This window comes from Urocitellus parryii, chromosome 5, assembly GCF_045843805.1.
Source record: "Urocitellus parryii isolate mUroPar1 chromosome 5, mUroPar1.hap1, whole genome shotgun sequence".
NCBI classification, from domain to species: Eukaryota; Metazoa; Chordata; class Mammalia; order Rodentia; family Sciuridae; genus Urocitellus; species Urocitellus parryii.
The window spans coordinates 89784121-89809832 of NC_135535.1; the positions used below are offsets into that span (position 1 = coordinate 89784121).

Here is a 25712-nt window from a genome sequence, read left to right on the forward strand (position 1 = left end):
ATTTTTACATTTTAATTATCCTAATGTTTTAAATTGACATATAAAATTATATATCTTTATGAGGTACTATGTCATGTTTCAATACATGTAAACATGGCATAATGTTCAAATGAGGATAAGCAGAACTATCTCCTCAAAATTTATCGTGTCTTTATGATGAAAACATTCAAATCTTTTTTTTTCTAGTTTTCTGAAATATAGAGCACATTATCACCCTCTATAGCCACCCTGCAGTACAAGAGAACACCAGAACCCTCGTCTCCTAACTATGGCATATTTTTAAATGATAGAACTTGGAAAAGGGTAGAACAAAGTTGAAGAGATTAAAAAAACACTAGTTTTTAAAGATAAGAAATTTCAGAGAACTGGAAAAACCTTCATGTCAAACACTCCTCATGAAGAGCCTAACGTTTTACATGTACATTATTTAAAATTTAATTTTGAAAGTAACATTAACATCCCATGAATTTTAATTTTATTAATATTTTAATGTGACACATAGCCTGGTATGGGAATTATTCAACTGATATTAATATTAGTGTTGCCTGAAAAGCAACTTAATTTTGTGTTCAGATTCATGATCTCTCTTCTTAGGGTTGGTGAATAAATAGACTTCAGTTCTAGAATTCTGTGACACACGTGTTATATTCTGTCAAAATCAGATCAGAGACATTACTCTGTACTCACAAAGAAATGACGACTACAAGAGAGAGAGGACAGGAATGCACCTTGCCCCTGCAGGTCAGGAGAGAATACAGGCAGGGAGAGGAGGAACTGAGGGGGCGCAGGTGAAGGGTCAAGGCCAGGAGGGAAGATGAAGCCTAGGGCAGGGAGCAGGGCACTGTTAATACTGAAATCTGTCTGGTATGAGCCACAAGGAACCCACCTAAATTTAATTTTTCATGACAGTTGGTGATTAGAGGAACAGTTCTAGAAATGGGAGGTTTTGCCTTCTAACTCTATAGCTCTCTAGCTGCATGGTCTCTCAAATTATTAGTATCTCTATGCTGCAATTTCATCCACAAATTAAACAGATAAAAAAACAATAGTACCAAATTCAAAAGGTAATCACAAGACTTAGAAAAAAATTACACATGTAAAATGCTTACTATTGTGCGAGCAAGTATTGGTCTTCAATGATGGCCATGATATAAACAATAATTATAAATAGTCATAGTAACTCTGAAGTTACTATTAAAAAGAAGCTATCAGGAGTTTGGCTATGTATTCAGAGGAAAACAAACTGTAATCATTCTCTCACAATGGACTTAAGTGTCAAAGACATTAGGGTAAAATTGTAAGATTATTAGAAAAACAAGGATATTTTTTAATTTGGGAAATAAAACCTTTAAAAAAATAATGTGAATCATAAGCTGCCAAGGAACCATCTGACAGATCTGACTATATAAAGATAAAAATATCTACATAAGAAAACATACCATAAGCAAATGAAAAAGGTTGTGAGCAAATGTTAACCACACAGAGAAGACAAAACAGATCAAATAAAGAGCTTCTAAAAATTAATTAAAGGAAGAAGTGGAAAAAGAGAATGAATAGACAATTTAAATAAAATGTAAATAATCAAACACCTAAAAATTGATTTACTTCTCTAATAAATAAAATGCAAATTAATATGAGAAAAGCAACCATTACTTACCTAATTGGCCAAATAATAAAAGACAAACATTTACAATGGTTTGGGGAAGATGAGCAGTGAATGAAAAATAGTGCAGTTATGTTTCAAAGAAAATTCTGCTGACCCTGTCAATTTGGAATTTAAATGTCTGTATCCTATAATCCAGCAAAACTAAGACATCTGGTCTAAAGAAATACTTCTGCAAGCATGTAAAGACATAAAAACAAGCTCACAAAGGGTCTAGCAGTCTCTGGCAACAATAACAAAAGACCATAACCACTAAATGAAAATCCATGGAAAACTACATGAACAAAGTTGTATTGTAACTGTATTTGAAACTTACACATACTTGTTTAAAAGATTTGAGTAATAGACACGTAAATGATTACTTATATAAATGCTTAATAAGTATTGTTCGGCAGGGGTAAAATGTATGCCATTAAAAAAAAGTGAGGGGCTGGGATTGTGGCTCAGAGGCAGAGAGCTCGCCTAGCATGCGTGAGGCACTGGGTTCAATCCTCAGCACCACATAAATATAAAATAAAGACACTGTTTCCACCTATAACTAAAAAAAAAAAAAGTGAGTATGTACCTTGAAAACACTCAACATCCATGAAAATATCTAGTCTTATAATAACTATTAGTAATGGAAAAATTGTTTTGCAAAGCCATCATAGAGAACAGGTATGTATTTTACCACTAGAATAACAATAACAGTAATGACAATAATAATGACAACTGACATTTGCAGAGCATAAGGCTACAAAGTAGGTATAATGATTTACTTCATTTTTGTTAGTCATAAATAACTTGCCCAAATCAGACAGCTGGAAATGCCATGGTGCAAACACAAACATTTCGATTCCACAGCTCAAATTGTTCTGGACCAGTATGCTAAAATAAGTGTCAAATCTTTAAATCTTATGTTTTCATATATATATGTAATTATTTAATGTCTTATTTAATCATAGAACCTGTGGTTTTTATCTCTGTTCACATGAATAATTATCTACTATGAACCAACAGAAAAATTTCAGTGCCATATTAAGTTTTAGGATATGTAACTATGCATGTCATGTTTGTACTTACATTGTTAATTTTTAAAAAAAATATTCATGAAGATGTCACTCGCTGGGTTACCACACCTTAACAACATGTACTTTCAATGCATCTCTAATAATTACACTTCTGGAAAAACTCCCCTGATGTTATCCTCTAAACTTGAAATGTCAATTCCTACCCATGTTGTTCTACTATTTAAACTAGTAACTTACTGGACGGCTTCCCAAAATATTTAAAATTTGAAGGCAATCTTTGTTTATAGAATGTAAACTTAAGACTTTTTGACAATAAAATTGTCAGTTTATGCTCTAATAATAAAGCATTTCTTAAAATATTTTCAGTATGTAATATCTACAAATCTGAAGAAAAAGAGGACCCTATCTATTGACAATTAAAATTAGACTTTTTAAGATATATTATTGGTGAGATGACAAGTCTCTAGTTTTATGTCTTGTTAATGGTATATTTTCATTTTTAAAATTAGAGATCTACTTTCTATATAGTCAGAGAAAATAAATATTAAAATAAAAAAATAACTTGAAAATAAGAACAGAATTGAAAAATCATCCTTATATGAACATGTTACATAACAATATGAAAAATAAACACATTATACATTTCAATGTTAATATGCTGAGGCTTTTGTCAAATCAAAGGTCCTTAAGTGAAAACAAAGACAAGAATCAGGCCAACAGGAATCAAATTATCCAAACTGAGATTGGCTAGGAACCAAAGTGACCACTTTTTCATTGTTGGGAAAAAAAATGTCCTGGTTATTATTAAATCAATTCCCTGACTTATTGGATTTCTGATTGAAGAATAGAATTGTGGAAGTCATAAGTCACAGCATATATAAGAAGTTATCACCACCTTTTGGGATCAAATAACTAAAGGCGTCAATGAGGCATGAAATCTAAAACCAACAATCGGATTTGTTTGCAACAAACCTGCCAAGCCTAACCACACATGAAATGCCAAAAGGCGGAAAGATAGGCTGGCTGCTGTTTCAGTAAAGAGCAGAGAAGCCATAAAGACATGGACACATCCACGAGTCACCATTAAGAATTTCAGGGGACTCCTACCATTTCCATATGCTTTCCCTTCTCTCTCCCATCTGTATTTGGGGTAAAAAAGGGAGTTCAAAACCCAATTGAGTCAAATGTATGAAAGATGATATATCATGAGCTCTGTAATGTTTTGAACAATCAATAAAAAAAAAGTACAAAAAAAAAAGAATTTCAGGGGAGAGTGGCTTTGGTCATCAAAGTTTTTTGTTGCTTTAAGTCACATACAAAATAGAAAAAAAAATAAGAGACTCACTCAGAAGGTATTTCCACAACTATTCAACTTCAAAAATAATAATATAATTAAATTTCTAGACAGACCAGTGTTAGTCAGAAACGTTTCATTTAGCTAGTGAAATCTTAGATAGTTATAATAAACACTAAAAGTTAAGTTTATATAAAGGTCACTTTAAAGGAAAGTCTTAAACCAACACCCTGAAATCATCTTCTGGGGCAGTAACTAGCTACCCTAAGCATCAAACCACAGTTGAGTCTTGTTAAGGTGCAGAAGATCAAACAAATCTTTTCCTTAAAAAAAAGTTGCCAAGCAATATAAAACATTCTACTTCACAAGCTTTCTTTATAATAGAAATATTTATATTTAACATTTAAAAAAATGCAAGTGTAATTCCCTAGACACCATTTAAATGACCACCAAATTTGGATTACTACCTTTAAATAGAAAATCTGGTATTTAAATCTGATAAACAGTGGAGGAAAGAGCAGTTTAATATATCAAGGCAAAAATAAAGGATTCTCTTGGCACATTTTCTACTTTTCAGTGCACCCACAGTTTTAAACATCTTCCTCTCTCCCCTTTATCTTCATCCAATCTCCTTTACCATCTCCAGATGTCCTACCTAATGCTGGCTTTTGACCTTCACAGATATAAATGGTCGGGACTGCTTCCAAGTAACTTTTATCATTATAAATCAAAAAGCTGGAAAATGTGGGGCTATAAGTAAGAAGTTTAAAAGATAACAAATATAATCAACATTAAACATAACTCCCAGATTAGATATGTGGCTATTGACTCAATTACAGAAAATGGTTGTCACTCTTACTGCTACTACTGTGCTACAGAGTTGACACTGCTGCACTGGTATGATAAAGGGGGAAATCTTTGAATATATGTGGGGTTGAGAAAGAATTGCACTCTATAAAAGGCGTCGAGTTTCTCAATTATCACAAGCTGCCAATTATAAAAAATTCTAACAAATAAGTCTATGTAATCAAGCCACTTACACAATGCAAAATGAAATTATAAATCTGCAAGTAAGATGCCAGATTATTTGCTCCAGTGCTGTTTTGGGCTCATATCAAAATATAGAGATCACAGAATTTCTAAAAGATAGTGTCTTTGATAAGGCATAGGAAATAACTATGGGAACAAGACAAGTGAAAACACAGATGCAAATGCACAACATTTTACTTAAAGTGAAGGTATTCAAAGGAACAACTGGAAGAAGACTGAGAAGGTAGTGTCAACAGAAACCTACTGTTCAAAAGAATTAGGAATATCATCTTGGAGGAGGGGAAGGTGAGGGTAATGCCTTTAGTTCTTAAAAATATTCCTTAGAGTTGGTACCAATATACTCGAGTTACAGATCTGTTTCCTACATATTTTAAAGCAAAGGTTAAAATTGATAACTTAATGAAATAGGTTGAATACATCCTTGCCCAGAGGCAGCATACGAAATAATTCTGAAGTCTTCTGACTCAGTGAATCATTTAATATATCATTTGCTTTGGAAATTAATTCTAACTAGAGGAAAAGAATCAGAAGCAGCATAAAAGATTCTCTTCACAAGTCTATGTGAAACTTGAAGCAGGATTACACCTGCTAGAATACTAGAATTGAGAAAGTATCTAGATAACCTGCTTGAAATGCTATATACCTTTACCTAGGCCACCCCAAAATATACTTTGAGTTTTGTGATGGTTTCCAAAACCATGTACAGGCAACACTATCCAAGGGGATACTAAGGCTCATCCTCTAAAATCAAAGACTTGGGCTGGATGAATCTCTTGATGATCCCTTCCAATTCTATACATCTAAATTATTTTCCTCCATAATACACACATACACACATTAAAGAAAGAAGGAAGTGATTTTAAAACTATTTTCTTGGCATCATCGATTTTCCAGTTAGAAAAAACCTCCTAAGTTCCTAAGTCATTTCCACTATAAAGAGACTGAAATTGGCAATCTGTACAGTGAAGTATGGTTGTGGTATACATAAGAAAGAACTTGAACTGAAATCTATGTGGTGGACACATACTCAGAAAAATTCTTGGGTTCATACAAAAATATGCAGATCAGAGAATTTCTAAAAGACAGTGTCTTTGATAAGGCATAGGAAATAACTATGGGAACAAAACAAGTGAAAACACAGATGCAAATGCACATCATTTTACTTAAACTGAAGGTATTCAAAGGAACAACTGGAAAAAGACTGAGAAGGTAGATTTAAAAAATATTACAAAGACTTAACAAATTCTAGTTTTGCCAGGCATGGTGAGGCATGCCTATAATTCCAAGTGGCTCAGGAGGCTGAGGCAAGAAGATCAAGATTTCAAAGCCAGTCTCGACAACTTAGCAAGGTCCTAAGTAACTCAGTGAGACACTGTCTCTAAATAAAAAGGGCTGGGGATGTGGCTCAGTGGTTAAGCATACCTGGGTTCATTCCCTGGTATAAAAGAAAACAAAAGAAGGGGAAAAAAAGAAAAGTTCTTGCTTCATTGATTGCTAATTTTGCCCCAAGCTCTAGACTACAATTTATTGCCGAGTTACTGATGCTTTTTCCTTTCTATAGTAAAATGCCTAGTGTACACCAAGTGTTCACTGGGAACAGACTTTTCTCTGAAACATACACTTGATTTTTTCTCTCTCACTACTCAGTTTTGTTTGGTCTCAAATCTGTTTAGATCAGTTGAATTTGTCATTGCAAATCACATATGCTAACAGGATATCCATTTACCAATGATATGAATTCACAAATGAAATTTCTTTCCTAGAATACTAAGTTGAATAAATTTCCATAGACACTTTAAGTAGACTTCATAAAGGTTAGGCCCTGAAATAGATTTTCATTGAAGGAGGTAGCAAAGATATAATTTTAAAAGCTCCAAAGGAAAACTGTAACATATCTGAAGGATTTTCCACTTAGAAAAATCTCTTGAGCTCCTAAGTCATTTCCACTATAAAGAGACGGAAACTGGCAATCTGTACAGTGAAGTAGGGTTGTGGTACACATAAGAAAGAACTTGAACTGAAATCTATATGGTGGACACATACTCAAAAAAATTCTTGGCTCTTCATCAAAGATGTGCAGAAGCCTTTCTACTTCCATATCAAGTTAGAATACATTACTAGAGGTATGGAAATTTTTTTGTCAGATTTTGGATTCTCAACTTTTAGAACTTACTGAATTCCCCCAACCAACTGCGGGCCCTAATTATGTTGAGACTACTCCACAGTACTTTTAACCTAACATTTCCTTTCACTTGAAATGAAGCATAACATAATAGTCATGCTAAAGCTATTCATAACCATTCCTGGATCAAGAAAGGGAAAGTGAAACTTGGTTAATGAATTAGCACACAGGGAACAAGAAGGTACAAGTGCGTGTTTCATCACATGCAGAATGTGTGAGGCTGTATATGTGAGAAAGTGGGAGGCAAAGTTTGCAGGAATTGGGATACGAGAGAGGAAGTTTCCTTCGTTCATCAGCATCACATTTTTATTTCACAAAACTGCTAAGGACATAGGATCTAAAGTCAGACTGCCTGTGTTCAAATGTCAGGGCTGCTAAAATTTGGGAAATTAATTTATCTCTTTACCCCTTGTTTTCTTAGCTCTAAAAAGGGAGTAATAATAATACCTACTATGTAGTATTTCTGATGATTAAATGAAGATAGTAGAGAGATTATTTCCCTAGCAACGAAACCAAAATAAAACAATTTTTTTAAAACCCCAAATATTCTCACTTCTTATCTAGGTAAATATAGTCATAAAGATTGAACTCCCTATTCTCAAGTGCTCATAATAACTCTGAGATTAATTTGAGGCTTTTAAAAAGTAATGGTACAAAAGTCCAAGGTTGGTTGCGCTGTTATGATTTATAACACAGTATGTGAAAAGAATTCTAAGAGCAGGCATCTTAGCTCTATTGTTAGAAGTATTTTTTTCTTTGTATTTAGTCATCCTGGGAGGCACCCTGGGAGGCAAACAGCATGGGAAGAACATTCTCAGGGTGAAAAGGGACTTGGGATAAGAGAGGAATAAACAGTACAAGAGATGACACATAAGAAGGAAGAGTCACTGGGACTTTTCTTACCCAATTTTGGTCCTCAATGCTGGGAAAGGTCGCCTGATGGGTTTTTGGAAACTATTGCCTCCTACATCTCTATAGAATAGTTTGCCATTTCATCCCCTCCAAATCTTTCACTGGGAGTCTGTCAGTGATGCTAGGAAACAGTATGTTGGTCTTTGGTGTACTAAATTAATTTAAAAGATGAGCGGGACTCAATAAAATGATATTTGGTGTATTGATGGGTTCTGGCTTCAGAGCCAGCAAAATTGCATATGTGTTTATACTTTCCTAGGACCCATTTATAATTTTAGACTTGCAATTGGATGGGAAATTTTTTAAAAATGAAATCATGTGAAAATTTTGCAGTAACTCATTGTAGGCTGAATCTTGGCTAAAGGCCATCCTAAGGAAAACAGATGTTTGCTTATTTTAATTTTCTGGCAGGGAACATGAGTTTACGTTAGAGTTTTATTCTCAAGATAATATATATATGTACAGTAGGAGGAAAACTTATAGAGCCCTCCATGAAATTGATTTCCAACATTAACTCTATTGACAGGTCCCATTTGGGGGCATGGGACGTAGCAAACTCCAGTCATTGCTGGAATTCTTAACTTCCTTCTCTTTTTGTGTTCAAAGAATACTCAAATGTGACATAGAACATGACTTGATGTCCTGACATACTTCCCTACAATCTATGTATCTGCAAATAAACCATTACTGTCCCAACATTCTCCACTTATTTTTTCTAAGTGTCTTTCAGACACTTGGTGAATTCATCCCAAAACACAAATTAAGAATTACCATAGAACACTGATTTATTATTTAGAAAACAAAAGTTGTTAAAACACTTACTGTATTTAAGCACCCATATCTTTGAGAAGATAACCTTAGCTGCCTTTGACCTTCTGCTGGTTCTGTCTCTCTCTCTCTCCTAATTAGAAGATGGGGAGACTGGCACATATGTGAGGAATTCTGACCATGAGCTCTTCATGTGGCTGCTCACACAAATGAATGTGGGAAGGCTTGGTTAATAAAAATTGCTACATAAATAGTAAGACTATTTCTGTTCTTGGAAGAAGAAGCAAAGAGAACTAGATTCTCAGATATAAATAAGGGTATTTAAATATTGGAGGAAAATTAAGAATCTCTGAAATAAATATGAACTCAGAAAGTTGAGCAATTTGGGGAATTTTTGTTGAATTTTAAGAATTACTATTAAATTCTAAGAACTGCTTGAATTTGAGTATTCTGTTGACTTAATCTAAAAACAATCTCAGCGGACAACAGATGGCAGTGTTCTGCCTTTTTAGAGAATCCTAATTGTCTCACCATCTCTTCTGGAATGACTTGGAGCTTCATCATTAACAGGCAGAGGTTGGGGTTTTTTATTTGTTGTTTTTTTTTTTCCCCACAGAAAACAAAAATAAACTAACAAGAGGATAAGTTCTATGAGACTATTGGTAGAAATGAATAAAAAGATACAATTATACTTTATCCCTCAAGATCACAAAATTAATAGGCTTGTCTAGTCATTTTTTTTTAATTTTTTTGCTGAGCTAGGATCACACTGAGGGCCTTACACAAGCTAGGTAAGGACTCTACCACTGAGCTATGGCCCCCATTCTACTTCTCTTATTTTTAATAAGACACAATGGAAACATGACCCTTTTCCACAGAACATTTGATGAAATTTTTTTTCATGTGAAATATTCTATTGTGATTAAAATATTCATAATACAGAAACATCAAATGTGCATCCGAACACAAGGGTTTTGTGAGCCTTCAGTAACATTTGTCTTATCCCTACCGTACTACACTCTATCCAGCCTTGTAGGCAGTGGGCACTTAGCTATGCCACTGATTTACCTCTACTGCTGTAGTGCAGAATATCTGCCCTGCACTGCTCTAGTGGTATCCAAACTCATCTCCATGTTGCCTGCTGAGGTATATCTTTATTTGAATTACTGGAAGCACTAAAAACAAAGACAAACAAGTGGAAAATCGTGGGAGCTGTCTGTTTTAAGAAATCTTGCATCTCTACCACCTTTCGGGTGTATGCATAGACTCTCTTTGGAATAACACCTGTCATAGTTCTCAATTCGACTTCTGCTCTGTGGTTACTTGATGAAGATCTGCTTTCCTCCTTGAGGCTCTGAGTTGTACAAGAACAAAGGGAATGCTAAATTTCCTCTGCCAGTTCAAACCTGGAGCCTAGTATTTCTGGTATTAGAAATAATGAACACATAAGTAACACATTCCAATTTTCCATAGATCACTCCTCTCCAGTTCTGTGCTTTAAAGAAATGGAAAAGGGCAAATAAATCACAGTGCTCCAGGTCTTCCTTAAAACAAATCATTACATTCTCCAGCAGCTGTTGAAACACAGTCCATCTTCTAGCACAATTTCATGTTGTAATATCAAACTTAATTTCTTTACAATTGAGAACTATGACAATGAAAACTAGACTCATGAATAAAACTAACATTCAATAAGCTGATGCTAGAGTAGAAAATATTCAGAAAACAACTCACCTGCCAAGGAGAAGTAATAGTATTGATAAAGAAATTTTTAAAATTTTTCTGTAATCTAGTATATACAGGAAAAGAGTAAGCCAAGAATTAGGGTATATGGATACTTCCTAGAATAAGAAAATCTTTTTGCTAGACCTAGAGGCAGAGAAAGAATGGCCCTTGGGTACAACATTCAGGTAAGGAGGACAGACACACTGGTGGATCAATCTGGAGAAATCAGAAGGAATAGCTCACAGCAAGAATGCAAGCCACAGTCAAGGGTTTTAACTAAAACCCAAACCTTGAAGAGAGCGACATTATAGTTTGGCATGGAGAGTGGAGCCAGGCTGACTTTTAGGACCACAGCTTGGGCCAACAGGTAGTTAAGAATCTTTCACCAAGAAGAGAAGGAATTCAATTGGAGGGGATGCCAAAGTACTCACCTTTGACTAAACATGCAGTGCTCACAGAATAATTCAAGTTGCACATCAAGAGAGAGAGAGAGAGATGGACTGGAAAGACATTTGAGCATCATGACATACATATGGTCATTTCAACAGCATGCTGCCATGAAATGTGAAAAGAGAAAGGAGAAGAGGATTGAGAACAGAGACAAAATCCATGACAACTTTTAAGTGTTAAGCAGAAGAGAAACCCACACAGGAAAATCAGAGGAAGCAATTGAGAACTAAGAATTACTATCAAAAGTGCCAAGGAAATGCATTTGTAAAGGAAGGAAGGAGTGGTCAGCAGTGACCAATGCTTGAGAGATTAGTAAATTCTGAGAAATGTCCAGTAGTTAGCATTGGGGAAATTAATGGCAACAAAGGAGAGAACAGGTTCAGGGAAGGGCCCAGATTGCCAGTCACACTGCAGTATGAGCAATGAAAATCATGCAGACAACTCTCACGAAAACTAGATGTAAAATGGAAGGCATCCAGTCAGTGTGTGTGTGCATGGGGTGGTATGAAGAGTTGCTGAGCATGGGGGCAGGAGCTGAGGTAGAAGGGGAGAGCTAAGTGGAAAACAGTAAGGACAATGGGATAATAAGTAAATACAAATCCAAGAGAGGTGAGGCAGAGAGGCAGTGACATTTCCAAGGGGAGCTGCCTTTTCCACAATAACGTAAGAGGAGTGTTTATAGAGGTATAGGTGCAATGTTGAAGGAGTTCTTCCACTTTGGCTTTTATTTACTTTGTAAGCCAGGCAGCCAGTCTTTTGCTCAGAATGTGCGGTGCACAGTGGTGAGGTCACAGATACAAAGCAGACTAAGGAACTCTTCAAAGAAAAATAACAAAGAGCTGGCTGGATTCTCAGACAATACTGAAGACCCCTCTGAGGTCACAGAGCATGGGCTCCAATCTTCTCCCTTTCTTTTTACACAGTGTGAAATTTCACGCAAAAGGGCAACAAAGTATTTTTTTTTTTTTTAAAGAAGTGTTGAAGTCGTGTCTGCCAGAGAGGAACAGAGAGGAAAGAAATAAGACAAGACTGGCTACCTGGACCAGGAATCTAGCGAGGTGGAAGGACAAGTCCAAGGAGTACAGGTGAAGGGCAGGGCAGACAAGCTGGGAAAGGGAAGCTGGTGCCTGAGAAAGATGATGCAGGATTCCATTTCTAACAGACTGGCCTCCATCCAGGGCCTGGAAGAGTTTTGCTTTTTATTAGCAGAACACAGGTTTAAAAGGAAGCATGAGGCCAGATTTCAGATGCCCATGAATGAAAAACAAAGTTTTCTATTTATATTAGTTGGTGATTAGCTGATGAAAGATGTTCAAGAAGGAAAATGACATCAACATCATGCATGTTCAAGGAAGACAAGGTGAGCAGGGCTGCGGTAGTGGTCAGCATGTGGGACTAGGGGTATCTGCAATGCCCATTAGCAGGGAGAAAAAGAGTGCAAGCAGCATCAAAGAGAATTGACTGTACCTGCATACTGATCAGATTGGAGGCATGAAAAATACAACATAGGTACTCCTATACCTCTTTCCTGCAGTCTATGATAATTTTTAAGTTGTCTTTCAGTAATTTATTTTTTAAGAGTTCCAAGCCTTGCAAAAAAAAATATTTGAATAATTCACTTAATCTGTAAACCAAGAAAATGTTCTCTTTTTGATATCTCATGGTAGTAACTCTTATAATGTAAATAATCATGGGTAATGAATGCTCTCCATAGACCACCTCCACCTTTTGTTTTCTTTTTTTTTTTTTTTTTTTTTTTTTGGTACTAGAGATTGAAACCAGGGGCACTTAACCACTGAGCCACATTCTCAGCACTTTTTATTTTTTATTTTGAGACAGGATCTCACTAAGTTGTTGAGGCTGGCTTTGAACTCATGATCCTCCTTCAGCCTCCTGAGTCTTGAGGATTACAGGTGTGTGCCTTGTGCTAAGCCTGAAATTGTATTAATACAGTAGCAAACACTTCAAAATGTACTAAAAACCTCAACCAATTCTGTTTTCTATAACCAAAGATATCATAAACTAAGTAAGAAGGTTTCCAAATTTAGAGGTAGAATTCCAAAACAGAGGTAAATCAACATTTTTAGAACCCAGATGTATTTTTTTTCTAAAGAAATGTTATAAATGATGAAATTCCAGAGTTAGCTTACAGAAAGCTTATGTAGCCACATAACAAGTGTATTAGCATTTCATTGTTCTTTGTTAAAAATTCTCTCTTCTTCAACAACATTACAATATTTTGACAAGAAAAATACATTTTATCAATGGTATGTATGGTTCAAAAAGGGAATATAGAGTTAATAGGAGAACATCCATTTCTGCTTCAGATTTTCAGCAAATCCCAAAGGAGCATCTACTGAATTTCTAGTCCTGTCTCCACCCCAGGGCTATGGAGATGAGCGAACAATTGCGAACCTCCAACCAACCTGTGGTTTAGTGAATGATGTTTAGGAGAGTGAAAAAGATCAAAGGATAAAATATGAAACTGAGTACCACAACTTCCACTCCTTATCAGGGGAGTGAAAGACATCTGTTTTAAAGTGAAAGCAGTTGCTTCTCAAAACACCTGTATCTGGCCACTGGTCCTTTTTCACAAACTTTCAAAATGGACACCTTGAACGGAGTCAGGTTATCATCTGTACCTCTCCTCAAAATAGCATGGAAACAAAAGAATTGTTTCTTGTCCAGAGAAAAGAATCCTGAGAAAGGTCAGGGATAGGTAAGGAACAGACTCCCCACCCAAACAGAAACCTCTGGTTTCTTGGCATTTCCCTCAAAATCCCAAGCCCATAAAACTCTCGTATCTGTGAAACCAGTCTTACCTTTGAAACATGGGCTTCAGGCTCTTCAGTTTCCTGTCCTCCTCATAAAGAGTAGGGAATTCAAAGCTCCCTGGCCCTCAGAGTACTTATGGATCTCACTGCCTGGTTTTAAAGGATAAGGGGAGCGAATCTGTGACCAATTTTACATGTGTACAAAAACTATGCACAATTGTTTTCCAAGATGCTACTCAGTTCCAAGGTGTCACTATAAAGGGAATGACTTTCAATATTTGAAACTAGTGCATAAAAGGGTAAGTAACTCGACCCAAGTTAATTTTACCCATTGTGTTACTAATCAACACCCCACATTCCCTGTCAGTATTTTGGGGTACTGTTCCTAAGTATGGTCACTTCCCTTTAATGATATGAAAATATCTGTGCCAAATTGTGACATACTTTTTCGTAATATCTTCCTACAATTAATCTTTTTTCAACTTAAGCTCTCATTATCAAGGGAAACTTATTACCATCGTCAGTAAAATCCAAGATTTCATGCTGAACTCTTTTCCTTTGTAGCTTTTTTGAAAATGTCAAACTAGGCTCTTCCCAGAACTAAGCCTCAAGGAAGACCCACTGTAAATACTTCTTCATCAAGAAAAATGTTATTTGTTCTTTCTCCTTAATTTTCATATGTAAACCAGATCTTTTCTATTATTTTCCCCTGGAAGGAAAAACTTGTGAGCTCTTCTGGAGCCTTCTGTTACCATAATAGGAAGGCATTTGTCTTCATTTTCCTCTTAGGTGGTAATGAAAATAAAATTTTATAATGGATCTGTCTACAACTCTGGGTTAATTACTTCAGTTTAAGAAACTGGTTTCAGTTATAATCTTGTTATACTTAGAATGTTATGAGACAATTAAAAAATGGGATTATCCTAGAGTCAGCAGACCATGGTGTCTCACCAAGATATTTAACAGGCAGATGTTGGGCAGGATTGTCAAGGGTCTGTACGGGAAGCATTTCAAAATGATACTCCACTCCACACGTTTATCAAGAATGGGTTGCTGAGTAAAGGAGGAAATGAGGCAAGTCAATAAGTCCTTTGGTCACAATGGTGAGTCACTCAGGATTTATGTCATAGATTTTCTCCTTGTGGGTATAATTGCTAGTTTGGTCAATGTTTCCATAGGCCCTTGTTATAGCAATAAAAGTAGATTTAAAAAGCACAAAGAATCAACAATTTATAATGATTTGGCATCAGTTCTTTAAGAAAAAAAATCCATGCAAATAAGAGAAAATAACTTTAGGAGTGATTAATAAAATTACTGTTTAAAATATGTCCCTTCATTCCTCCACCCTGAGAATCAGGAGAAAGGATATGATGACCGAAAAAAAAAAAAAAAAAAGATATCAAATTCCTGTTTAGCTATCATTTTAGTTCTATTTCAGCTCAAAATAAGAACATGAAACTGAAGCAAGGAACAAAATCTTTAATTAAACTGTGTCATAAGAATAAATAAGCAAGGCTTTATTAAAACAGACACAGAATAATGAAACCATTCAGGTTCCAGCTTTGATGGCCAGATAGTGTATGAAATTTAATATACAGTGAGACAGAACTTTAAAAAAAAGTCTCAAACTGTTTGTTGGCTTCAATATTTCAAACAAATAATTTTAAGCTACTATGTAATCTCTATCATCAGCGACACAGTACACTGCTCAAAAGATGACAATGTCTTCTCAAATACCCATCAATCATGGTGGCAGCTGTTGGATCAACTAACCCGCCCCGGATGGTTGTATCATGGTCTATGCTGACATTTGGAAATCAAGATGAATGTGTCCAGAGACATTCAGAAACACCTCAGTTCTGATCTCTCTCCAAAGTTTATGAAGTAGAGTCATAATTGACTCTATACCAAGCATGGTAATTCTAACTCTAGACGAAGGGATTGGTCAATGATGAGTGGTCTAAGTCAATGTGAGTCCAGGAAACACAGAGAGAACTTTGTGCTCCTAGAAAAGGAAATGCCTCCCTTCAGAAGGAAGCATGTTGCTGACAGTAGCCACGTGTGGATTACATGTGGAATCAGCAATCAAATGAAGCCAATATGTAGACAGTAGCACAGTAGAGAGAATAAAAACATAGGTCCCTGATGATATCATTGAGCTATTGAATTTTGTAGCCCTAAAGTGTTTTCTCCTCTGACCTCCCTATTATGAAAGACAATAACATTTCTTTATTGCTATAGCTAGGTTGAACAAAGTTTTCTTTTTATGTATGGATGGAAGTATCCTAAGTAATACTGGATTTTTTTTTCAGGGGGTGGAGGGAGGTAGTGGGGATGGAACTCAGAGGCACTGTATTACTGAGCTAAAACCCCAGTGCTTTTACATTTTGAGACAGGATTTTCCTAACTGGCCCAGGCTGGCTTTCAACTTGTGATCTTCCAGTCAGCCTCCTAAGTCACTGGGATTATAAGGGTATACCACCATGCCTGACACAGCATAAAATTTTTACTAAGTAAGTAGGTGGTAATGGAAATAAATTTTCATAATATATTTGTTTAGAAGTCTGGGTTAATCAATTTAAGAAACTGGTTTCAGTTGTAATCTTTTTATATTCAGAATGTTATGAGACCATAAAAAATAAGATCATCTAAAGTCAGTTGACTCCTGTAGCCCATGAAGGGCTGGGATTGCTGAGCACTGGCTACTTTCTTCTAGTTATTTGATTTATTTCTATACAGCAGTGCCTAGCACATATCCACATCTGTGCCTCAATTACAAATTACCATGTGCCATAGATTTCAAGGTGATTTGCAATAATAAAAATGCTGCTTATTTATCTGCTTGAGAAAAGATACTCTATGACACCTGGGTGGATTGGGGAGATTATTAAATATGGAAAGTATATATTTTTTAATTTACTTTCCACCCTGACAATACTTTATTCAGGCACCAAGCTCAGCAAATGTTACCTAGGTGTTTTCAGTTATTTCTTTTTCCAGGTCTTCTTGTCACAAAATATATAAAAGAAGTTATCCAGTCATTTATCTTGAGACTTTAATGCACTAGATATGCATTTCTAAATGTAGACAGGTCTTCATAATTCTCAACTTTCCTGTTTTATTGAGCAAATAATCTTCTTTTGTAAAAATATCAATATCCTACTTTTGTTCTTTTAGTCTCATCCTTCTAATAGTGTTAGTGTTATCTCTTTCTCTTCTTCCTCTTACCCTAAAAATACTGTTAGCATTTCCCACTAGTAAAACCGTTCTTTAGTCCTTTCTGAGGTGCCATCTGTTTTTGGTTTTGTTTTAAAATTCTAACCTATTAGAATTTAGAAGCCCCAAGAAGGAGAGCTCTGTTGTCACAAATTCCCTATCATGTGCAATCAATGTGTTAATTATCCTGGCTTCCCAGATCATGGACTCTTTTTTCTCCTCTGGCCTGACTTTTCTCCAGTTTGTCAGGTAACACTCTCTCCACCTGCTTTGCTGGTTCTTCCGGTCTCCTTAGTTATCATTCCTTTTAATTTTTTTTCTCACTTTAGTGTTCACCCTTCCCTCCCAGCTCTCACCCCACATTATAAGGAAGACCCGCTATTCTGTAGTTCCAACATGGGCCACTCCTCTGAGACTGGCCAGCTGCATCTGAGATATTCCAGGGCTAGTTCATTTTCAACTTTCCAAAGACAATATTTTAAACCTCTATCTTTTCAAATCTTTTCCGCCTATCTTTTCTTTCTTGGCTAACAATAAAATCACTCACAAAAAAACTGTGCATATCCAATCCCTAAAAACTAAGAGACGAATGTTTTCTCTGAATTGTGGATGCTGATCTATAATGCAGGGGGTATGGGTAGAATAGAGGAACTTTGGATTGGGCAAAGGGGAGGGGGGAAGGGGTTATGAGGATAGGAAAGATGGTGGAATGAGATGGACATCACTACCCTAGGTATATGTGCGTTTCTACACGGCGTACAACCAGAGAATTGAAATGTCGTGCTCCATTTGTATAGGATGAATTAAAATGCAGTCTGCTGTTATGTACAACTAAGGGGAATGAATTTAAAAAATTAAAAAAAAAACTGGGCATATCAGTTCTTGCTTTTGGGGAGAGGGTTTTTTTTTTAAACTTATGTTTTGCTTTCTCAACTCCAACATTAAATTGGTCACCGGATCTCAAAATTTCTACCAAAGAGTCTTCAAAATTCTTTCACCCCTGCATTACAATACCTCTCATTGTTTCACATGAGGATAACTGATAGCTGCAAATTTTTTCTTCCCATTTTCTCTTGTCACAGGCTCAGTTTCCCAAGTACAAAAACATTAAGAAGCTGCCTTTCTACTCAATGATTTTCCAAAGTGGGAAAACAAGATTCAATTTCTTGGAATGGTAGTAAGTGTCTTAATGTTTAACTCTACCGCCTCTTTTCCAGTTACACCTCCATATACTCTACCAACATCTCATCCCTCCGGCCATCCCTGGTTATCTCCCCAAACATGGTCCCATGCTTTGCATGTGATGTTACTTACATTAAGGGTTTTGTTTCTCTCGTCATAATTTCTAATGATCTAGATCTAACTTAAAGACAGAAAAAAAAAATCTCAGCTGTATTCCTTAACAATCAAATCAATCACTTCAGCCTGGAGGTAGCCATAGTGCCTGTGCAGCCATCTCTTAGTATACTGTGCTATTGCTAATTGTGACCAAGCTCCATGCCAGATTGTTAATGTAAGGGCAACAACAATTTTATTCCTTTTTATACTCTTAGGGCTCAGGATACTGTAAGAACTCAACCCCCCCCCCAAAAAAAAAACCCACAATTGTTAAATGAATGAGCTCTAATTGCCTTCTAACACAATATGCTCTTCTTACAAATGATTCTCAGAAGTTTAGAGAATGCCAATTATTTTTATCAGCCTGAAAAGTGTGCTTCTTTGGTCCTTGTATTTAAGCAAGACCTCCTTCCAGTCCTTACAACTTCCTTTGGAGAATTCTCTTATATAAGGCAAGTGTCTGAAATAAGCACACTCCATCCAGCAGCAATTCCTGAGAGCAACAAACCAAAAGCAAAGCACACTCGTTTCCTTTGGGTTTTCCCTGAATTTCATTTGGCCCTGACTATTTAGCTCATTGCTCATTGTCAGAACTCCTTTTCATGATTAGTACTCAAGCATAGGTGGACACATCACACAAAGTGGTCTTTCTTCGTAGCAACAAAACACATCATTAGAAAATTCTAGAACGTCAAAGGAAAAAAGTGACTCAACAGATTTTGACTCACTGCAAACATAGTTTGATACTATAACTTTTAAAAATAGAATGGCTACATTGAACGCTAAATTTTCTTTTCTTTGTCATAAGCTAAACACCTTTAAAGAGAGGTATTGTAGAGATCCAGTCCATCCCTGGGATTCCTGAAACAATCTTATCTTTTGAGTTTTCCACTGTGATCAGCACGTAGGGGGTCCCATGTGTGATTACAATATTCTTTGTTCCTTCAGAATTGGGAAATGGAAAAAAATCCTCAAATCTAAACTTACATCCTTAAGCAGATGAGACTAATGGCACTTTTCCACAATATAACCCACCTACAATTGTGAATAATTGTGTTTCTGCCTGGAGGACTTACTGGTATCTGTGAGATTTTATTCCGTATTGAAAATGCCGGATTAAAAATATGTCTGTCATAAAGAGCCTATTGTTGTAAACATTTCTGCTGACGAGTAACAGGGAATATGAGAAAGGAGCAGCTGGAAAGGGAGAGTGTATTTCAGTGAATCTCTAATGTGCTCAACTGGCAAGCTTGAGTTTTCCAAGCTGGCAGATAAAACACTGACATTGATAAGGATACATTAAGCTAATGGCAAGATGACAATGACCATTAAAATTATTTAGTTCTCTTTACTCTGGGATTATGCTAACCAAGCAAACTTCTGATATCAGTGTCTTGCCCTTAGCCTATCCATCTACCCAATCCCTTCCTTTTAGCTACCCTCGGGTATCTCCTTGGCAAGGACATCCCTTCACTTTCTTTATTCCCATATCCTTCACCTGAGCTCCACACCCCTATCAACTACCATCCAATTTCTATACCAAAATTTTTGAAATAGTAAGGACCCAATTTCTTCATATTCTTACTTTCCCTCCATATCCCAATCCATCAAAGCCTAGGTCCTAGGAAAACCCTTAGAGAATAGTCCTTGATATTATCACTAGTATTTTTTAATAACCATATTCAAATAATATTTTCCTGGTCCATTTCTGGAACTTGTTCTCACAACTGTGCAATATTTGTGACTTTGTGTGTGTGTGTGTGAACTTCTGTCTTCCTTCAGCTCACACCTCTGCCTAACTAGTTCTTTCCCTATCTCTGAGTATTCTTTCTCTTTTTGCCCCTCATTCCCCATCTCCCAATATTTAAAAAAATTTACATTTTTATTGGTGCATTACAGTTGTACAGTTTGATGAGATTTGTTGTTATGTGTTTTTATAAGCACACACCATGACAATATAATTTGGCCAATGTCACACTTCCCCCACTTCCTCCCCACCTTCCACCCTTTGATCCTTTTTTCTATTGACCTCCCTTTGACTTTTAAAAGATCCACCCCCACCTTTTTTTCCCCTTTTTCCTTTCTAGCTTCAGCATATTAAAAAAAAAAAAAGATAATCCTTAACCTTCTGAGTTTTGACTTATTTCCCTTAACATGATGGTCTCTGGTTCTATCCATTTTCCTACAAATGCCATAATTTCATTTTTCTTTATGGCTGAATAAAACTTCATTGTTGTGTGTGGGGTGTATGTGTATGTGTACATACATCACATTTTCTTTATCCATTCATCTGTTGATGGATACCTGGGCTAGTTCCACAATTAGGCTATTGTGAACTGTGCTACTATAAACATGGGTATGCATTTATCACCATACTAAGATGACTTTAATTATTCATGATGAATACTGAGAAGTAGTATAGCTGAGTCATAAGGTAGTTTTATGCCTAGTGCTTTGAGGAGCCTGCATACTGATTTTGATGGTGGTTGTACTAACTTACAGTTCCAACAGTGTACAAGTGCACCTTTTTCCCACATGCTTTCCAGTATTTACTATATTTTTATCCTTGATGACTGCCATTCTGACTGCTGTGAGGTGAAATCTCAGTGTAGTTTTGATTTGCATTTCCCTGATTGTTAATGATGTTGAACATTTTCTCATGCATTTGTTGGCCATTTCTTCTTTTGACAGGTGTTTGTTTAGTTCATTTTGCATTTATTAGTTGGGTTGTTTTCTGGTGAAAACAGCTCTTTATATATTCTAGATATTAATCCTCTGTCAAGAGTAGCAAAAGACTTTCTCCCATTCTGTGGGTTCTCTCTTCACATCCTAATTGTTTCCTTTGCTGTGCAGAACCTTTTTAACTTGATGCCTCCCGTTTATTAACTCTTGGCATATTTCCTGAACTTTAAAGGTCCTATTTAGGAAATCACTAGAGTGTTGACCCTATGTTTTCTTCTAGGAGTTGCACAGTTTCTGGTCTAATTCCCAGGTTTTTGATCTAATTTCCCCCATCTCCCAACATTTTAAAAGCCATTCACAGAGGTTCCACCTCATAGCCTGTGTTCTTTTCATTCTATAAATTCCTTCTTAATTTGTTCACTTATTCTCATAAGATCTATACTATTTCTCCTTGCTGACAATCCCTAAACTATGTCCTTCCTCCAACTTACGCTCAAAACTTTGTCCTATCACTGAATTCTAGGAGGAGAGGACTCCTCAAAGCTTGCCACCCAAATTTTGCATTCCCCTACTTTGTATAATCTCATTCAGGGGCTCCAACTTCCTTCCAATCCACACTTGAAGCCCTTGTCTCCCCTTCCTCATTTCCTGAATTACTGAGTTCTGTTATTTTTCTCTTCCTACCCATTTTACAAACTTTGGTTCCAACAAGTTTCACTAATTATATGTTCCATATGCTGTTTTAATCATACAAAACTTGGTGAAGATAGTTACTTGTGCTTAGAAGTTCAAATTTCCCTGCACCCCAGCCCTCACTATCACCTTCCCTTGGCTTATTCCTAATACGATATGACCTTTAATTCTTCTAAAAATACTTTCTCTGACTCCATTACACCCAAGACTAGCTAGGGTACCCATTATCAGTATTCTCCAAACACTCTCATTATATATCAATCATCACACTTAACTCAAATGATTTATCTAAATATGCTCCATCAGCACTATACTTTATATTTTCTTTAATTTTATCACTAGTCCTTACCACAGTACAGGATACCTATTAAGTACATATTCCAAGTTGGATAAGAAGAATAATTTCCAAAATTCCTACTCAGAGTAGGATAACTACTGTTGATAATGATGAATTGAAATTTTCAAAATAGCTAGTAGAGAAGTTTTTGAATGTTCTCCACATTAGGAAATGATAAATTTTTGAGGTGATGGATATGCCAATTACCCTGTTCTATTCATTGCACAATGTATATATGTATTTAATTGTCACTTTTTACTCCATAAATAGGTATAATTTTGTGTCGATTAAAAAGCTAAAACTTTTAAAAATCAAAGATTGCCAAATTAATAAATGCTTTTATTCATCCACTAATTTGTTTGTTCAGACAGACAGGTAGGTAGCCTGGCCCAAGAGTATAGCCCTGGGATCAATTTCTAAAAGCAGTTTCCAGCATTCCTAAGTTCCTCTCTTTATTTTGTATATGAATCTCTAGATTTGTTTTTTTAAAGATTCCATTTTTTCCTCCCTCAAAAAGGTGAAGGGAAATGACCAGGCTGCATAGGGCAAGTTAGTGAGAGTAAAGCTGTTTGGAGTATGCTCAGCTGTGTTGCACGTAAAGTATTTTTCAGTGAAATACATTAGTTTTACTCTGTGTTTGAAGTGTAGCACTGTCAAGTTGTATATATGCAACAAATGTGTATGCAACATACCATATTATTATGCAATCAAAAACTTATTTCACAACAAAGGAAACTGAATTAACAATATAATTTTTCCATAGCTGAGAAATAAATGAGACATAAGTTTACAATTTTAGGATGGAGGTGGTATAATACACCAAAAAGGACTATTGGTCCACTCAGCAACACATTGTTTTAATTCTGGTAGTGTTCTGGCAAACCTTGTTAGAGAAGTAAATATGAATAATTGCCATTATAACATCAACAATGGCAACACTTGTGCCTGGAACAAGTGCTCTGTGCTTTTGAAGTGGACAGGGAGCTGGGACATGCAAAGTAGGACACAGCTATTATCACCAAAGCTTTCCTAGGTTTGTTCCTGGGGAAGCAGGAGGCACGTGTCACAGACCTACCATGACCTGAATACTGTCAGGATTATGCCCAAGTATGCTCTGTATGAAATATCCAGGAACTCATTTCCAAAATTCATGTAGTCTACATAATATCTTGGAGTGGATGATTTAAATTTGTGTCCCCCTCACTTCCATCACCCTGTCCATTTGGATTTCTTGAAACTTTTCTCCTAAGGGTTATGCTTTGATGTTGGTCCTGTGTTCCCTGCTGCTGACCTCATGCCACTTCACAGACTTGGAGCTTGCTCATGAATACAACATACAGATCAGATCTTGCCCCTAGGTATCCCCTGTCTCCTGCATTTGAAAGGGGGAAAGGGTCAGAAGAAAGAGATTCTTCATCCCTTCTTATGTTCCTAAACCCTGAAGCAGAAGCAGAAAGTGAAATTGGAATAAAACAAATACTGTGCCTGGAAATTCCACTTTCACTCTTTGTGCTTACATTTGGAAACTTCTATGGCAGAGCCTATATGCATTTAATGCGTAGCATGGCAAGGGAGAATATTTCATTTGCAGCAGAACAGAGAATTTGGAAAATGGCTCTAGGACAAGCCAGTGGCTTTACCATCCATGGACTATGTTGACATCAACATGACAGCCTAAGATATTTGATTCCAGAGATGATCAGTTCCACTGTAAGTGCCCAATTATGACACCAGCGCTGGCATAAGATTAAAACTAGGTAACACATATTTGATGCTTCTTATTTAAGCATAGCACAGAGAACAGGGTACCAAAACTTCTGAGATGGGTATCACATCACCAACTTCAGGTGAAGTTAAGGAAGACAGAAACCTGAGAGACACAGCTCAGTTCAAACTTAATATGTCAAATTATTACTATGAAAAATACTAGTTACAGCAAGAATGACAAAAAAAAAACCTTAAATCTTTTACATTGTTTTTCATTTTCAAATTGGCTCTGGAAATCAATTCATCCAATTAACCATGCCAGAAATATATAGACATATTATGAAAATAACGTACTTGAGAAAAGAAGCGAATTCAAAGTTTGACAAATCCCAGACATGAAAATAAAGTAAAACGTGAAACTTCTGGCAGTGGGAAGGGATGAGGCCTGCAGAAGACAGGTAAGGTCAGCCAGCCTCAGAGTGTGACCTAGAGGTTGGTTTCTGAAAGCAGGTTCTAGCATTTGAAAGCTCCTTTCTTTCTTCTATATAAGAATCTCCAGATTTTCTAAGAGTTCCATTTTCTTTGGTCTTCCAAAATGGGAGAGGGAGGAGGAAGATCAGGCCTCATGAGGCGAGTTGGTGTGAACAAGGCTGTTTGTAATAAGCTCAAGCCTACTGCACCTGAGGTATTTCTCAGTCCTGGGATCAATTAACAGAATCTGGGGTTTTGAACTGTTGCCCACCACAGCCATTTTTAGATCCTTCAGGTGCTGTTAAGTCTGTTTCTGGGACTGTCAGGACCCACAAAGACCTTCGGAAGAGGTTTCCCCCCACTCTTTTTTTTTTTTTTTGTAGTTCTAATTGAAGCTGAGTAGCTCCCTCTGAAGCTGACAGTTGAAACACACCATTCTCTGAGCATGTGTCCCTTATCAGAGCCACTTAAGGTAACAACATCTTACAAAAGGCCTCTGGGTCTCAGAAGGTACAGAGTCCTCATTACTCCTACAGTTAGGGAAAGCTTTAGACCACTTCTGGGAATGCAAATGAATGAAACCCCATGTGACAGCTGTAATAAAAGGCTCCTGTCTTTTTGCAAAGCATTCAAATGCCATCTGGCAATTTCGTTGACGTCAGCAGGCACAGAAAAACAACTGCCCCCACTGCCTTCTTCATCATCCCTTCCAACCCCCCCTGTCTTGCTTTCCCTCCTCCCTGGCAAAAGCTCCAACTTTTAGTTATGGAGAAGGACAGAGGCAAAGTAGCCCTTTAGAAAGATTTTTCTCTATTTTTTTTTTTTTTTTGTCTGCTCCATTTTAAGAAATAGCTTTAGCAGAGTCAGACTACTATCTGGACCTATTCTCTAAATTCCAGTTAGAGGTTATATAGATTATTCCATGCAAAATAAATTTTAAAGCCTTTTCTATTTGTGTATTAGGACTCAAAGTACATAGAGAGTCTAGGTGTTAAAGAAAAATTAATCTAACTTCTGATGTAAGACATGCTGTCTTTGATCACTGTAAACACCCAGTGTTCAACTGAGAACAAGTTGCAGCCCCAGGCCAAATACGTACCTACTTATTTCAACAGTTCACTAGAAGCTTACACGAACAGGTTTTGTTTTGTTTTGTTTTGTTTTTTCAATATTAAAGTCTCATGACACACTATTTTGCCTTAGATGAACTCCATGAGATACATTTTTTTTTAAAGAAAAATTATTAACAAAAGCAAACAGGTCAACTGAATGTTTGTACTACCTGTCCAAGAGGCAGCAGAACAAACACCAAACACAAATCCTTTCCTGAAATTATAATTAGGGGAAAAAAAGTCCACATAGGTAGAAGGGCAGAGTAACGTTAAGAGGTTATTGTTTACTATTAGCCTCTTTTTATTTATGAGGAAGAAGTTGGATACT

The 25712-nt window shown here is 36.3% G+C and overlaps 1 protein-coding gene across 1 annotated transcript in view; it reads right to left on the reverse strand.

Annotated features, from left to right (window-relative positions):
- The window catches only part of Pde3a (phosphodiesterase 3A), a 308668-nt gene that overhangs the window by 55816 nt on the left and 227140 nt on the right, over positions 1-25712 (reverse strand). The window lies entirely within an intron of this gene.